Here is an 18,998-nt window from a genome sequence, read left to right as displayed (position 1 = left end):
AGCTCAGGCGGAACTCAGGGTCCTAGAAAGCACATTAAAGGGCAGAGATAGCAAGATTTGTCTTTTTCTAGCTCCAGCGATAAAGAAATCAGCGACAGGACAACGATAAAGGAATCAACATCAGGAAACCTAAACTACAAGCTTGTTTGGGCATGGAGGATGTAGCGTCTAAACTTGTGCTATCCACCTGCGAATAAATCTCAGTGAAAAAGTGAAAACTGGCTGCAGACCAAGAAACTCACTGAGATGTCCATTGTAAGAGAACATGCAACTACTCTGTAGCAGCATTTTCACAACCCAAGGAGCGTGGTAATCCTCAAGACCTGGGAGAACTTCAGCCGAGTTCACAATTTAAAGACAACTACATGCAACAAGAGGAAATGGTCTTCCATAAGAATAAACAGGCAGAGCAAACAAGGAAAAGCAGTACGGCTAAGAATTTAAGACAACAGACTGATCTGAAGGAGGCAATGAATATGTATTTAAAGTGATTTACAGAGATAAAGTAGAAGTCATGGTGCAAGGAAAGACCACATATAATAAAAAGTAGGTTTGAAATGGAATCATGCTCTGCTTCTAGAAAGTTAAAAGAACAGAATCAGTGAAATATAAAAGTAAGTAAATTGTGCATTTAGTTTCCTGTGGCTGCCATGATAAAATGCCACAAACCAGGTGCTTTAGAATGGGAATATATTGTCCCATAGTGGTAGAGGCTATGAGTCTGAAATCAAGGTGATGGCAGGGTAACACTCCCTCTGAAACCTGCAGGGCGAGGTCCTTCCTTGTAGCTCCAGAATGTTCCTTGGTGTGTAGCAACTCCAATCTTCTCCCGGCATTCTCCCTATTTTCCTATTCTCTAGTCTCCCTCTGAGCATGTCTGTGAGTCCAAATTACCCCTTTTTATAAAGACTGCGGTCATAAAGGATTAGGGCTTCAATTAACAAACTCATTGTAATGTGATTGCCTCTATAAAGACCCCATCTCCAAATAAGGCCACATCCTGGGGCGCTAGGGGTAAGGACTTCAGCATGTCTCTTCTGCAGGACACAATTCAACCCGTAACAAATGGATTTAACAGTAGATGATATACTACAGAAGAGAATCAATAAAAAGAAAGATAAATCAGAGGGTTATCCAGAATGTAACAAAAAAATTAAAAGATAGAAGATACAAAACTTAAAGGTTATGCAGGGCAGAACAAGAAGATCTGATGTATATCTCTTACAGGTTGTAGAAAGATACAGTAAAAAAGGATGAGAGAGAAATGATGTTCAATGAGATGATGGATACATTTTTCTAGAATCCATAAAATCATACCTTAGATCAAGGAAATGTATTAAGAATATAATAAAACAAATAAAATTAAATCCACAGCTGTACATATCCCAGTGGAACTACAGGTCATCACAAGAACTCACAAGAAATGAGGAAAAAAGACAGATTAACTGTAAATAAAATTTGTGTTTACAAATTTTGCATCACCAATAAAAACCAAAACACATGTGATCCACACTGTAAAGAAAGTGTAGTTTATAGGCATAATGAAATATTATTTGGCCACAAAAAGAGTGAAATCTTGTCATTTGCAGCAAGATGAATGGAACTGGAGAACATTAAGTTAAGTGAAATAAGTCAAGTGCAGAAAGGCAAGTTCTGCAGATTCTCAGATACAGAAGCTAAAGGAAGTTAATTTCATGACAGAGAGCAGAATAGTGATCACTAGGGGTTAGATTCCTGGGGACGGGAATTGAACGAGGCTGGGTAACAGACGTTGAAGGAATAAGTTCTAGTAGTCCACAGTTTGACTACAGTTTAAAACAACTTAATAGGGGCTGGGGATTTAGCTCAGTGGCAAAACGCCTGCCTGGCAAGCGCAAGGTCGTGAGTTTGGTTCCTGGTACCAGAGAAAAACCAAAAAGAAAAATAAATAAATAAATAAAATAAAACAACTTAATATGTGCTTTATAAAGAACTAGAAATAGGAGTTTGAAGGCTACTAACACAAAAAGTGGTGGAAATGCTAATTACTCTGATTCATCATTATACATTGTACCCATGTATCAAAATATCACACCATGCTCCAAAATGTGTGCAATTATGTGGTAGGTCTTTAAAACTTATCTTTTATATTCAACTTAAATTTTTAAAATCCGTGCTGGCAGAAGTTGGGATAGTGTTTAATTATGTGGGGCAGAAGGTGCTGGCCAGCAGGGGTGTACGCCTGGGGTGCTAGCTGTGTTTGGTTTCTTGATCTAGGTTCTGATTACATGAATGAATTGAGCTATATTCATGATGTGTGTCATGTTCCACATGTAAGCAAAGCTTTGATAAAAAAAATTTTAAAAGAAAACCCAGAAGGAAAAGGAATATAGTATTTCTGAAGTGCTTAGAGGTCAACAAACATTATCACTGAAGTAGAATGACAAAATAAAGACATTTATAATCAAATGAAGATTGTGACACGTTCCCATTCCCCGGCTCTGCTGAAAGAACTACTAAGGGTGTACTGTAGTAGGAAGAAAAGTGAACTCAGAATGAAGAAACAGCATCGCAAGGAGCAATAATGAGGCAAGAATTGATAAAGGTGGGAGGTAAATCTGAGACAGTCATTGAAAACTCAGTGGTAAATGCGACTAGTTTTTAATTGTGGAAGAATCAAAATTCTAGGGGGAAGTTACCACGCATGGTGAGAAGGATCTTTGGGTCCCAAGGTTCTTGAATTACTTGGGAGCAGGGAAACATGTTAAACTTTGACTTTCTGAATGCATGTTACACATGTGAACATCACTAAAAGATATGATATAGCATGTATAACTGTCAAAGAAGTGAGGAGAAGGAAGGGGGGTCAAGGAAAACTCAGTTTGTATAAGAGAAGAAAAAATAAGCCAAGAAATGGCAGCTACACTGAAACAACAAACAGGATTGTTGAAAAAAATCAAAAGAAACCATGTTTTAAATGATGAACTTTAAAAAGACAAAGTTGGTCAATTAAAGACGAATATTCTTAAATTTTTAATAATGTGTTCTATGCCAATTGGAAGAGGCATGCATGAAACACTATGTCACAAAAGGTGAAAAGGAAAGGATGGGGGGAAAGATACATCAGTCAAATGCTAACCAACAAGAATTAAAAATACTAAGAAAAAAGTTTAAGGAGGAAAACGCTTACTAAGAGTTAAGAAGGGTCATTAGTTTATGAGAAAGAAAAGGACCCATTCTCCAGGAAGATATATCAATCATGAGTGGGATGAACCAAAAAACATTACCTTAAACTATATGGAACAGGGGCTGGGGACTTAGCTCAGTGGCACAGCACCTGCCTGGCAAGCATGAGGTTGTGAGTTCGATTCCCAGCACCGGGAAAAAAGCAAAAAACAAAACAAAACAAACTATATGGAGCAAAAAATTTCACCATATTATAAGGAGAAGTTGATAAATTCTCCACAATGCTGGGAGATTTTTAACAGTCCTGTTTCAGATCTGCAAATTCAATTAATGCATACATACTTCATCTCCACAACCAAACTGTGAGATCTTTGGGGTCACAGTGGGTGTCTTCTGCCGTTTCCAGTATATAAAATATATGTCCCCTCCCTACAAAGTACATCTGCTCCTGCAAACGGGTGGAAGAGTAAGTGCTATAGGCAAGTGCAAATCACAGAAATCATTTACTAATCATTTCTACTGCTAGTAGACACTTCTGTTAGCAAGAAAACAATTACAAATAGAAGAAGTAGTGAAGACAAAATAACGGAACCAAGTGAGCAAGAGAAAATTACCTCTCTGCTTTTGCAGCACTTATGAGACAGTAGGTTCATTTCTTAAATTATTGAATTACTATATAAACTAATGGGAAGATCGCTTATATTCTTTTTAAAGGGGCAAAAATACACCAGAAAGATTAAGAGCTGTGAGCACAATTTGCTTTGAGTTGGACCAAGACAATAGCAATGATGCTGCCCCCTAGTGGCAGAGTACAGCAACCCACAGGACGTGGAGCGTTTCATGGCCTATAGGGGCTTTCCTCCCCGAAGAATTGATTAAGCTATAGGCTACACAGTTGATGGTAACAAGTGTTCAGTCAGTGTTTGCTGCTGCTACCGTCAGCATTACCATCATTTTTATCATGTTCAGCCTATAGCTAAATGCCCTTTTTATTTTAAAGAGAATAAAAAACAATAACAAAATAACAACAACATTGACAAAAACAAAACAACACAAAAACAATAAAAATGATACAGGGTCTCAAAACAAAATGATGGGAATTAACAGTGGTTCTTATACTACATGTTGTTATCTTCAACAAAGTTGCTCAGATGACCAGAGGTAAGAATGCAATATTGATTAAACCATTAAAGAGAATAAAAAATAATTTTAAAAACCCTTAGAAACGATACAGAGCTTCACTAAACGAGATGGTAGGAATTCAGCAATGGTTGTTATATTGCATATTGTTCTTTTCAAATGAGTTGTTCAGATTACCATCTATAAGCATGCAAAATTGGTCAAAAAAATTTAAGCACTGACCGTTCCTTTCAATAAACCAATAGACATCAGCTGGCTAAAAAAGATGTGGTATTTTTACGCAATGGAGTATTTTTTTTTTCCAGGTACCAGGAATCGAACTCATGACCTTGCGCTTGCCAGGCAGGTGCTGTGCTGCTGAGCTAAATCCCCAGCCCCTGCAATGGAGTATTACTTGGCTATAAAAAAGATAAACTCGAGGCTTATATAGGTAAATGGATGCAACTAGAGACCATACTCCTAAGTGAAATAAATCAGACCCGCATATGTAAGCATCATGTTGTCTCCCTAGTGTAAGAACCTGAAAGGGTAAATAAAACCCAAAAGGTACAATAGATAATATGAAAGGTAGCAATTTGACAGGTAGCAATTCCTAGGGTTCTAGAGTCACAGGCAGCACATAAAGGGGGCATCTACATGTGGGGAACGGCCTTTGTCCAGTGTGTCAGGCTCTTGGAGACAGCCTGGATCAGGAACCTGAAGGTCCGTCCCAAAGAGCCCTGAGACTGTTCATCCTGGAGTAGAAAGCAGTTCCCACACAGGCACAAGTAACAGAAAAAGGAACACGGGGGCTTCAGCCACCACTCAGTATTCCCACGCAGGTGTAACTGTGTCCCACACACTGGGTTGGGAGCACATCAGTCCACGTTACAAAGAAGTGAAAACCTCAGTTTTAGTTCGTGAGAGATTCTCCTGCAGTAAATGCCCTCACCTGCAGGTAGCAGGCAGAAATTTGATCCTGTTTTACTTTAAAAATGCAGGCCCCAAGCTAGGAGTAGTGTCACGCATCTCTAATTCCAGCACTCTGGGAGGCTGAGATAAGATCTCAAGATGAAGCCCAGCCCCAGCAATTTAGCAACTATCAAGATCCTGTCTCAAAAATTTTTTTTAATAAACCCTAAATCCTAAAAAGCAAAGCTCAGTGCAAAGTTCTGGGTTCAATCCCTAGTACTGGCAGAAACAAAACAAAACAAAAACAAGGGAGTCCTAAACTGCCTCTGCTTGCAAAGGCCTCCCTGTAATTTTCGCTAGGCTCCCATCCAAACTCGGAGCCCCAGTGTGGGCTTTGCACAATCTACAGACAGTTTTGGAACCCTTGCATGGCCTGTCTTACACATGAAATAATACTCTTTGTAATTCAGGTCATTTTCCCTAAAGTTTGGGTCAGTTTATCCTGTGACTTTTTGACCAACCACATGGAACGCTTTCTTAAATGTGTTACCTTCTTTTATAGCAGCTGTGAATAAGCAGCGAGCAAAGGAGCTGGAGCCCCACACTGAAAGAACGGACCCGAGCCAACCCGCGGATGAGCTGGCCGTGCAAAATACAACAGCCAAAATGCCCTGCCCTATGTGTTTTGTTTGTGAATTTCCACAAAAAGAAAATTTGAGGAATTGTGATTCTACACTAAACATATCCAGTCAGGCACTCGCTTTCCTCTTTGATTGTTTTCAATTCTTATTTTTTAGTAGTGTACGTTTTCAGAACACAACGCTTACACTCCTCGAGGGGAGTTCCCATTCATCTGTTGATGGGCATAGAGGCTGCTTCCAAGATTTAGCTCTTTTGAATTGTGCTGCTATAAACATGGGTGTGCCTGTTTCTCTGTAATATAATGTCTTTAACTCTTTTAGAAAGAGACCTAGAAGGGCATAGCTGTGTCAAATGGAATTTCTATTTTAGTTTTTTGAGGAACTGCCATTCAGGTTTCCAAGATGGTTGTACTAGTTTTAAAACATTGCTAATAGTGAAAACTACAATGGGCTCCTTATTCAAACCCACCAGAATTGGGGCTGCTAAAGACACGTACAACGTGGAGTACTGGCAAGGGCGTGGAGTGTCTGGAGCTCTCACAAACTGTGGGTGGAAGTGTAAAATGAAAAATACACCGTAGAATCATCTGACAGTTCCTAAACATTTACTCCTAGGATCTAGTAAGCCCATTCCTGGGTACTCACTTAAGATAAATGCAAACAACCCACAAAAACACTGGGACGTTAAGGGCAGAAGTTTTAAATTTTGATGAAGTAAAGATTTATCAGTTGTTCATCTTATTGTTAATGCTTCTGGTGTCGTACATAGGAAATTTTGTTGATCCCTACAAAGATTTCTCTCTACTTTCTTCTCTCGCTTTTATGGTTTTAACTTTCCTATCTAGGGCAAGATCCATTTAGCATTAATGGAAAGACTGGTACATAAGTGTTCATAGCAGCTTTATTAATTGTGGCCTCAAATTGGGAACAAACAATATGCAAAACCCACCAAGAGAATGGATAAATGTAATGTAATCTATCCATAGAGCGGCAAAAAGGAATGAGTGAGATGCGTGTGCTATCACAAATGAATCTTAGAAACGTGATCTTCAGTGAAAAAGGCAGATGCAACAGTGTGCGCTGCATGCTCCCATCTTCCTGAAGGTCAGCAAGCAAGTCCAGTGGCAGATGTCTGAACAATAGTTGCCAGGGCTGATGAATGCGGGATGCAGACTGTAAAAGAAAACTCTTCATGCTCTGTACTCTTAGGAAATGTGCATTTTTGTGTGTATGTACATAATACCTCAATTTTAAAAAAGAGCATTTCTGATGTCAGTGCTGCCATGTGCTCCGATGAGTTTAACCCCATAGCCAGCACCTTTCCTAGAAATGAGGTAGAGGTGCTCTGAGATTTTGAGACCTGGTCACTGTACAGCGTTGTTACAGGAAGAAGCTGCGAGACAGAAAGGGAACACTGATGCAGGTAGATGGAGCTTGTCATAGCAACAAGGAAAGTAACTGTAAGTAGGGAGCAGAACCTAGAAGCCATGGGAGCTACCATACCAGCAGTGCCATAAGGGTGGAGCCAGCCAAGCCCTCTGTAGCTCCATCTTGCCACAGATTGCCCGGGATGCTGGACCTGGACCTGCAGGATTTAGTTCTGGCCCTGCTGGATTCTGGACTTTCTTTGGCCCCATCCCTTTATATCCCCCTATTTGTACCTTTTGGAATGGAAATGGCTATGTTATGCCATTGAATGTTGGAAGGGTTTAATGTTCTTGTCATTTGCACAGGGGCTTGCAGCTAGGAGTTTGCCTTAAATCTCAGGAGACTTTGCACTTGGACTTTTCCACAATGCTGAAACTGTCAGGACTCAGGAAACATTCAGAGATGGACTAGGCGCCTCTTGCATAAAGAGATTTGCATGAGTCTTTGGAGGGCCAGGAGTAGAATGTTATGACTTGTGTTTAGATGTCCCTCAAAGTCTCATGTAGTCATAGATGGGGATTTTTCAGAGGTGGCTGGATCTCGAGTGTGTGATTGACTAACAGTGCAATGCTAGGATCAAGGGCAGTAGGATTAAGGTATGAGTTCTACCTACCCTAAGTAGCCTGGAGGTACAAGGGCCAGAAAGAGCTGTGGTCATCCCTTGTTGCTCTGCTATCTTCTGCCCATCATGAACTGCTTCTCCTCTGTGATGCCTGTCTTCCATGCCACGCTGCCTTGGAGCCAGCCAGCTATGGAGCGAAACCTCTACAAACTGTGAGCTGAACAAGCCTTTCCTCTCTTAATTTTGGGTGCTGGGTATTGAGCTACATTTCTGAGGAAGGAGCTAACTTTTCTAGGTTATATTATTTGAAAAATTCCGAACAGCAGGTTCTTGAATCCTTGTCACTTATCCTTGCTAGCAATAGTTAAGTGAATGGGAATCCACTTTTTTATTAATTTAATACTAAATAGTTTTACTTTTTAAAACAGGGACCTGCAGTTGAATTCCAGATTTCATTTTGAAATTCAGGGCCCTCTCTCTATTCATTACATTCCCACCCTACACACTCCTGCTTTATGATTTTACTAAATTCCTTCATTTGAATTATGGCCTTGTGGCCAACAGCGGGTGATATATTATTCTTATATAATTTTTAAATACAAAGGCAAATGGCATGGAACAATTAGAATCGATGGCTTGGGAGTCCGGCACTCGGATGTCACAGGCAAACACTGTGCTCTTGACTTAAACCTATGGGTTCCACTTCACGTGGGTTGTATTCTTCATACATCAGGGGTTTTTATAAATTTACTATTCAATCCGGCAGCCCTACTTTGTTCGCAAAATATAAGCAAAACAAATATGTCAGGGTAATGATGCCAGGACTCCCCCTTATTGAAAAAAGCAGTTTATTAATACCTTATTGCTACAAGCTAGATCTTATTATCATCTTGGGTCATTTAGAATCTTATTAGGTATTCTGCCGGTGGATGGATAATCCTGTGATAAATTCTTTGCCATGTCCTTCACAGTTGTCATAGCAGGATCATAAACAGCATTTATAACAATCTAGCCCAGAGGAAGCAGCTGACAGTGGTCTGCTTAGCATGCAGGAAATATTCAGATCGGCTGTGTGTGGTAAGACACAAGCCCACAGGAGAGCTCCCAAAGTTAAATGTACCATGGGTTTCTAAGAAGATTCCCCTTCAAAAAAGGCGTGAGGTTAGGGATGGGGGAGCAAGCAGTCTTGGGCAGCCACAGATACTTTCTTCCCGTTGGACCTGCTGGGCAGCAGGGGGGAAGGCCAAGCCACCAGCCAATGTATTCCTGACAGGCCACCCGGGTCTTTCTTCATAAACTCCAGATCAAGGTACCATTCATTGTCCAGCTGCCTGGTATTTTTCATGTCCTGACTTCACACACCAAACTGTGACTTGTCTGTATTACTGCTCTGGTCTAATTAATGCATTTGAGGAGACAATGAATCCAAAAGGGAGCAAGATTATGGGTATAATTCCTACAAAAGCCAGGGACTCCCGCTCCATCCCCAAACTGTAGATTTCAGCACTGATGCAAACCCACGATGCATGAGTACATACATACATTCCCGTTCCGAGAGGACTGTCAGGGAATGGGCGTAAACCACCAACACTGCTCCCAGGAAAACCCACGCAAGAGCCACACAAGCCAGTCTCATATTGTTCCGGTTTCACTTCCTGTTACTTCCTAATGTATCATAATGAATTAATCTCTTATTATTCTCTGAGCAAGTCTGGGCTTTTGCAGACGCTGTTGTCTTTGTCTAGAATGTCCTTGTTCTTTTTTGATTTGCCGGGTATCTGAAGTTGGACTCTCCTAGAACCAGGACCTGGAACAAGGGTTCTGGAGTTGATGGCAGGAGGTACAGGGAGGGGAGTGGGAAGGCGAGACAGGGAAGAGAAGGAAGCCAGCAGTAGGTGCCGAGTGAGCAGGCTCGCTAGTGGCCAGCTGGGACCCAATCCCCCTGGGCACTGCTGAGCTAGCAGGACAAGGGAGTTGGGTATTTATCTACTTGCTGCCATCGGTCCTGGATTGTGGGCGGCTCTCCCGGTCTGCCAGCAAGAGAAAGCTGTGGACATGCAGAAACAGCTGGGGCAGGGGAACCTTAAAGGTGAAAGCTAAGGTGACACTGGTGGGGTGCTGGCAACATCCATTCCCCAGCTAAGGACTTCTTACTTTTCAAGTCTTATCCGGGCAGTTTTCACTGGGAAAGCTTGTTTGATTCTCTAGTCCTTCACTCAGTCCCCTGAGCAACATGTTTTATCATGTTATATATATGACCTTACCAGGTCATATTATAATAGAGACTCTTTCCCCCTAAACTATAAGCTCCTTTGGGGCTGGGTGGTACCCAGCTCATGTTAGCATCGCCAGAGTAGTCCCTGACATGCTGCAGAAGCTCAGTGGATTCATACATTCCACAAATATATACTGAGGACTCATCACACACCAGACACCACGCTAGAACCCGGGCAGGAAGTGGTGAGCAATAAGTTCCACTTGAAGATCTTAGAATGGGTAGAGGTTAAAATAAAAATATAGCCAAATTGATACAATAATCTCAGGTGTCTGGAAATGCTCTAAAAAATGAAAGGGAGCAAGGGGTACAAGTTGATCAAGGTTTGGAGGAATGGTTATTTCAGCTAGGCTGCTGAGAATGGGCTTTTCTGAGAAGATAGTCAGTGAATAGAGATTTAGAAACTAAGCAGGTGCTTAACAGAGGTAGCCCAGAAGAACCGCAGGGTGATATCCCGTGTGGTGCAACAGTGGATATGTACCATTAAGCATTTGTCGAGGGGGTGTGCAGCACCAGCAGTGAACCCCGACGTGATGTAAACTATACGGTGTGGGCCATGAAGATGCACCTGGGTGGGTCCATCAGCTGTAACAAACGTGCGCCTGGTGTGGTGTGTTGAGAAGGGAGGTTGTGCGTGCACAGGGGATGGGGTATCTGGGAATGCTTTGTACTTCCCAGTCAATTTTGAGCTTAAAGCTGCTCTAAAAAATAAAATGTATTCAAAATAATAAAGTGAGAAGGACCAGCCTTGTAAACATATGGGAGAGAGGGAATTCCAGGCAGAGGAGACAGCAAGTGACAAGGATTATAGGCAGCAACAACCAGGGCGTATTCCAGGATCAGAAAAGCCAGGAGAATGAATCACAGTGAACAGAGTATCAGAAGAACTCAGAGCAGTCAGCAAGGCCACGGGAGGTAGGGACTTGTGGTATGACAACTTAAATCAATCTAGTATCAACCACAAAATATACTAGAAGAAAACTCAAGACTATATTAAAAATGACTTCCCTTCATTTTCTGGATGTTTATGTTCATGTCAGCTTCTGGGCTTATTTATCCTAATTTCGTGGGGTACAACCATAAGGCTACAATAACCAAAACCATGAAAACTGAATCCCTTATTAGTTTCTTGCATGTGCCCTGTTAAAATTAACTTTGGAATCCTTTACCATCTCGATAACTTCAGTTCTGTCTTCAGCAAAGTAGAAGCAGAGGGCTAGATACCTGTTTGAGTGTTTGGTAACCCTGCAAGTCTATGAATCAAATTGAAAAGGTGAGAGTGTAAGTTATGTGGCTAATTATTTTATTTAATGTTTTAGTGGGGGCATTTTTAAACATACACAGAATGGAGATGATACATTGTGAAGCTGGACGTTGTCATCTCCATCTTCAGAGTTTGCGCAGTGTCAGTGGCTGCCTTCTTAAGCACACATGACAACTTATACAACTAAACCACACAGTCCCTTCAACATGGGTATCCCAAGAATCACTCCATTCTTGTGCACGTTCCCAGCAGGAGTAGGCTGACTCAGGCACATGGTTTAGAGCCAGTTAGGGAACAAGATAAATGACCGTTCATGCGACAAATATTGAACATTAAATAAATACATGTTCTGAGTAGTGTTTTATCCACTATGGGAATAAATGTCTTGCATATTTATTCAGTAAATATAGTCCTCAGGGCACAGAGCTAGACCCTGTAAGAAACTCAAAGACACTAAGACTCAGTCCTTTCTTCAAGGAATTCACAACTCTGTAGGTTCCGAAGTTGTGGGTTTATAATGGTTCTGGCAGCTGAATCTCCAATATACACAACCACGTAGCAGACTCATTGCTATACCCGGGTGTTTTACCTTGCCCTCATCTTCCTCTCCAAGGCAGCTTTTGCTCTAGCTGACAGTTACCTTTGTCTCCATCTTGCTGAGCAAACACGCTCACCGTCAACCTGTTTTCCTTCCGCAGCACAAAGGACAGGGCAGTCTGCTCTTCTGCAAATGTCTGCACACTACACTTGACCAGAAATTCACGGACACCTGCCACCAGGGCCTCTGAAATGTGCTGCTGTGCTGGAAAGACATGATTTCTGCCCACATACCTGGTGCTCAGTAGTAGATCAATTGTCCCACAACTCCCAGGGAACAAATGTGCAACCCTCCCCCTGACTGAGTGACTTAACACCAGCCAATTAGAGCTTCAGCTGTCTAATTAAGCCAGAGACAGAGCCATCAACTCACTGAATTCCAAAGCCCGTTAGCTTTACCTGAACAATAGAATGAGGTCAGGTGTGTATTAGCCTTGGGAATAACTAGGAAAACCAGAGAGAACACTTTGCAAACATAAAACACTCTGGGAATATTAACAAGAATAACTAAAAGATACGTCTAGACTTTTTTCAAAGGTCAAAAGTTGTACAGAATTCATACGTAACCTTCTTGATAATGTCCTCTCTTAAACACATACATTTCTGAATATCAGTTCCTGCCTAAATAACACAAAACTAAATTTGAATCACTACATAAAACTTTACCATAAAGGTCTTTGTCCCTTTTTTTGGTGACTATTATTATTGACCAGGGCTATTTACTACACCACAACTATCAAAACAACTCTATTATGCTCGTTCAGCCACAATTCACAATTACTATGTATTTCTTTCTTGATTCCTACCTCAGTATTGTAATTATTTCCTATTTCTCTTTCTCCAAGAACAATAACACTTCTCCTACAGAAATATGGTTATTGTGATCCTTTTAGAGGGGAAATGATAAAAAAAAGTACGGATTTTTAAAATCAGTCTACTCGGTTCTGAAAGGCTTAAAATTGTCCACCCAGGCAAGAGTAGGAGAAAAAAAAAAAAAAAAAAATTGTCCACCCAAACACTTTTTTCACTGTAAAATGAGCAGATGCAAAACAAGAAATACACAGTACATAGACATGTTGGAATCTGATACAAGTGGTCAGGCGCAAATGCTTTATAAAAACCACTGCACGTAGGGACACCACTCTAGCCTGTCCCTAAAGCTACAGCGGCACCGGCTCCTGAGATAATATTTAGCAAAGAGGCATTTTAAGAAAGTCAGCGTGAGAGAAAAAAGCCTTCTCAGGTATGTGTATGTTATTAATCATAATTAAGGCAGATTTGACAGCGTCTTGGCAATAGAGAGGACGACTTCCTCTCTCTGACATCAAAATCCTAAAGGAATACTTGCGGGTTCCTTATCACCCTCACTAGTCTTTACGCCTATAATATCCACTTTAAGAAGATGAGGTCTTAGAGAAACTCGAGCTCTGACAATTACTGTCTGCCCACCGCCGACTCTGGGTGAGGGAGAACAGGCTGGTGGGATCTTCCAGAGACAAAATACAGGGAAAAGGCCGGGGCTACACTGTGAGTCCCAGGAAAGTACACGCCTGCCCCATAATGCATTTCCACTTGAAGGGTCATCCTTCAGAATTGTTGGTTTTTGTCTGCGCAGATGGCTCTGCACTTTCGATTTCCCACTAAATTGGAAAGGGAGCACTTGGTCCCCACTGCAGTGGCATCCTCTGATAAGATGTTGAGAAGTGGGAAATGGATCCATTTCGCGAGACAGACTCATTTGAATAAAACCAAACAAGAGAATCGCTTCCATTCCATCGCACTCAATCGCATTAAAATGCTTTCTAAGATGACACAACTTAGGCAAGTTTCTTAGCTACGTCTTAGAGGAAGCATCACCCAAACAGGAGTCCGGTGCCTTTGGAGGTGATTTTGAAGAATGTGTTCTGATCACCTACCGACTGCAAACCTGAGGGAAGTTTTTTCTCAGGTCCAGCGGATAAATCTGACCTGTCATACAGAAGTTGCCTGCTCACTTTCTGCCATCGTCTTTCACAGACGACATGGATTTAAAAGACATGTGTCTGCTTTGGCCCCTATTCAGAAATATAGATTGTTTGGATGGTTCTCAAATGCTGTATGTTTCTATTTGGAAACTGATCACTGTTATTTTTTCATTTCTGTTTCTCTTGCTCGGTCTTCCCCCTTTGGCACCCCTGTTTTCCTGAAAATAAGCCTAAGCAGGAAATAATCAGCCTTGAAAACTAAAGCTCAAAAATGCCAGCCCCAATCACCTTGCCTCACCTGCCATTACGAAGTAGCCATTGAGCAAGAGACTGCTGAGGCATGATCTTCTGCATGACACTGGCGGTCACCATGGTAATGATCCGCGAGGGCTTATTTCTGATTAGGTCTTATTTTCGGAGAAATACAGGCTCTTACCTTCCCTTTCCCATCAGCTCTCCTCCTCACCTTCTGTTTGTCCCTCTTTGCGACTTTCTCTTTTGCTATCTCTTTAATCAGTCTTCTACTCCTTTCCTCTCTCACTTTCTGTTCTTCTTTATGTTTGTCCATTTGTCTGTCTTGGAATATTTGTTTCCTAGGACTTAAGGCAGTGAAGGAAGAGTTCATTAGCTACCCAATGGATATCTACCATTGGTAATTCCTCAGCACAGGAAGGTGTTTCCTCAATGGAGGAAGTAGCCGAAGGTTTTACTAATTGGTTTGAAAACTATTTGACTAAAAAGAACCAAGGGAACTTTCCACCCACTGATTAAACACAACAAAAGAAACATTTTGGGGAGTTTTCAATGCCTTTTCAACTCAATTTGCCATTTAAAACTAAACCATGAAACAAAGTAACATTTAGTGTGGGCCCTAAGGAAAGAAAACGCGAACCAGTGCTATGTGAATAAATACTGCCGAGATATTCTCCCATCCTGAATGAAACTGAAATCTAGATTTAAAGTCAGGAAAAGGGTGAGGACATGAAGAGAACTGGAAAAGCTGCACACTGCTGGCGGAAATGCGGGAATGTAAATTAGCACAGTCACTGTGCCAAACAGCGTGGAGGTTCCTCAAGAAATTAAACAGGGACTGGGCATGGTGGTGCACATGTGTAATCCCAGCTGCTCAGAAGGCCAAGGTGGGAGAACCACGAGTTCAAGGCCAGCCTGGGTAACTGGGATAGACACCCTCATTTCAAAACAAAGTAAAATAAAAAATAGAAATACCGTATGACCCAGTAATCCCCCTATTAGGAATATACCCAATGGAAATGAAATCTGTCTGGTGAAGAGATCCCTTGTTTGCTCAGGCACTATTCACAATGACCGAGAAATGGAGACAACCTAAGTGTCAATCAACTAATGAATGAAGTAAATGTGGCACAAATGCACAATGGAATACTACTCAGCTGTCAAAAATGGAATCCTGTCATTTATGACAACATGGGTGGAGCTGGATGTCATTGTGTTAAGTGCATACACCAAGCAGAAAGACAGATGCCTCATGATCTCACTCATGCATGGAACCTGAAAAGTTGATCTTACAGGAGTTGAGAGTTGGGTGGTGTTTACCAGAGACTGGGAGAGTAAGGGCAGGGAAGAACCGGAAGAGGCTGCTCAGCAAGTTCTAAGTTACAGCTACACAGGAGTAAGAAGTTGTGTGGTGCTATTTATTGCACAGTAAGATGAGTACAGACAGTACTAATGCACTGTTTGCCTCAGAAAGACTAGAAGGAGGATTTTGAATGTTTTTATGAAATAAAATGGTAAATGAGGGATAGGTGTGTTTAACCTGATTTAAAACACCACACAATGTAGGCATCTATCACAACACCATGTTAGTCAATGAACATGTATTTTTATGTAACACTTAAAAATAAACGTTTTTAAAAGTCAGGAAAAAGCAAAAACGGGAGGCCAGCGCTTGCCTGACTTCAGGGGCTGAATCTATACCTTCAAAGCACAACAGGGGCAAAAACAGCTCTCCTAGCACAGCAGCAAGCCAGCGGCCCAGGTAGGGAAGGTGGGAAGGGGCAAAGTAAATGGCTGCGTCCACGACGGAAGTGAGTTGAAAGAACATGTAATTTCAAATCTTACTGAATTTCCAACTTAATTCTGCCCACAGCGGTCTGGAGGTAGGACCTTTGAAAATCTGGGGTTTTAAGTGATTCAGGGGGAACATGAACACGTTTCCTTCATCCCCCCTCCCCCGACTCAGATGTCCGTTAATGAATGGTTTCCGCCTCTACTAACTTAACAACAAAACTACAGCGTACCTTTAAATATGGTCTTCAGGATGTTAAAACCGCCACCTCTGCTGATTTGGGGCTTTCCTGTTTGCTCTTGGCCATATCTTATCTTAGTGAGATCCCAGGAGACTTAGCAATTAGCATGGATACAGCAGTTTGATAATCAAAAGTAATTAATGGCATCCAAACACAGTCTTGCCTGCTTCTGAGGACTTGTTACACAAATCCAGGTCTATCTGCTTAAAATGAGACTCCTACTCCCATTAGAAAAATCATCTACCATGAAATGCTGTTCGGATAGAAAGTAATTTAACTTAATACATTCATATGTTGAAACAACACTGAAAGCTGACAAAGGGAACCCCAAAGTTGCTCTTTGAGACTCTATATAGAGAATTTATAGTATAGAGATGTGTGGTCTTCCTTAAAAAAAACAAAGTAAAATTGTAGAATATGGATTCTGTCAACTGTCAAATGGAAATTTAAGAAAATTATAGCTATTTTTTTTCTTTCAGAGCTCTCATTTAAATATTGCTGAGGAAAGTAAAAAAGGGAGAGAGATGCTTTATTGTATGTGTTCAATTTACCATGAATCAAATGAATTTTTCAAAGTTGCCTATGGTAGAAGAGAAGTGAATATTGGCTTCTGTTTCAATAGATAAATTAAGTTCTTTTCCAAGAACTCTGGATTCTCTTTATAATCAGTCAGTGCTCATCGTATCACTGATGAAGAGGATCCTGTTTTCTATCAGTGGGGTGTGGGGTGAAGTTAGGAAAGGTGAGCGTGTTTCCATTAGGCCTCCCTCTCCCCGCAAGAGAACTATATTTTTACTCTGATTTTTTTAAAATGTGCCCAGTTTCAGATAGATTGAAGCTCATATAAACCTTCCTGTGTATCTGTGACTCATTTTTGTTTCTTAAAAAATTGATGATGTTTGTTTTAATGCCCAAATCTCCCTAAGCACCAGGGACTTTAGCTTTGGTGGCTGGGCAGCATTGTCTCTAAAGCGAATGTTCAGACCTTCAGAGTAGGACAGAGAGTGAAAAGGTGGAGGTGGGACGGGGAGAAGCTCTTGGAAGCTTCTATACTTGACAGCCGTACGTCTAGGATCACTGATATTACGATAGACTAAGGGTGATGTGAATGAACCTCTAGTTCCATCTCCTCATCTTCAAGGCCAGTGTTAAGTGTCTTGTCAAGGATTGAGAGTCTCATTGGTATCACTTTAGGAAAACATGCTAACACAAAACAGTGCCTCTTGTTCAAATGCACTTTATTTTAGTCATATTGGTAGTCTATTCCATAAATAAATGAGGATACTTCCCAAAGCTTAATGCAACTAGGAGACCATGACATGAAAAGACAAAGGGATTTGGATATCCTTGCTCCATCTAGGGGAGAAGAAACCTGTCAAGCCACTTGCTGACCTACTCTAGGCAACTGGGTAAATGACTCTCTTTCAGTTTTCTACCAATAATAACATATTACATTTCATCTAGGCTAAAGACAACACAGGTAAGAAGTATGATGCATGTAGGAGAATTCATATCTGTATCTCCCCTAGAGCTGCAGTCAAATGAAGTCTCCTAATAACGCTCAAAGATGTTCATGATGAAATATTTAATGGAAACATAGACAGAAAATCATTAACATTCACACATGCAATTAATTCACCATTCATTTTTGTTGCAGCTTAGCATTTTGCCATTTTTGCCTTGGATCTTTTTTCTTAAGGAAATAAAACACTACAGATAGAGGGGCATATTTATTTCTATGAGTTTTTATTTAATGCCTGTTTCTCTTATTAAACAGCAAACTTCATGAGGCTAGGCACCATTGCTTTTTAACTTTTACTAGCACTGCACCTCCTGTAAAACTGGTGTTTGCTGGATATATGCACAGAAATTCTTTGCTCCAGATACAGAATTGGAAGATTCCTTTCCCGAGCTTGTACAGTTGCCCTAAGTCCTCTTTTCTGTTAACTTACATATATTTCTACTCCCTTCTCTCTTCTATTTCCTCCCCACCCAACATACATATTGGCATATCTTTTCTCACATTAACAAAGGGTTAGTAATGAAGAATATGTCTTCTGATGATGGTAAGTATTCTAACTTATTTTCCTAAGTATTGCAGCATAATGGTATTATATGGCATATTTATATATATATAAAATCCCTTTTTTATTTTAAAGAAACTAGTAAATGAGACACATAAAATCGAAAAATAGAACAATAGCAGCATACTAGTATCACAAACACAAGCAAACCAAAGCAAGAACATTTAAAGTGATACAGGGTTTCAAAACAAAATAATACAAATTAACAGTGGTTGTTATATTACTATTATCCTGATACCCAAACCAGAGAAAGACCCAACTGAGAAAGAGAACTACAGGCCAATCTCCCTAATGAATTTAGATACAAAAATTCTCAATAAAATCTCTTTTAAAGAATTTCTTGTCAAGATACATTAAGAATATGTCCATAGGTTTAAGATTATTTTGGTAAGAAGAAATAGTCAAACTAATGATCCAAATAGCTCCTTTGCAAACATGGAAGGAACCAAGATTCTAAACTGTAAGCATGTAGGCCATGCTAATTCATTAAATAACCATCGGGTTAAAAAATAAAAGGCTTTTGAACAGGACTAGAAGGATCATTAATCTCAGTGGAACAGTCATGTTCCCACAAGAACTTCTTAAAAATATTATACACCATCTTGTCATTCAATATTCTGAGACAGAGTTAGAGGTACAAAAATAAAATTTTGATCTTGTTTTTTTTTTTTTTTTTTTTTTTTTTTCTCCAGTACCGGGAAC

Source organism: Chinchilla lanigera, unplaced genomic scaffold (genome assembly GCF_000276665.1).
Source record: "Chinchilla lanigera isolate Chin_1 unplaced genomic scaffold, ChiLan1.0 scaffold00049, whole genome shotgun sequence".
Lineage (NCBI taxonomy): Eukaryota > Metazoa > Chordata > Mammalia > Rodentia > Chinchillidae > Chinchilla > Chinchilla lanigera.
This window is presented reverse-complemented; position numbering follows the sequence as displayed.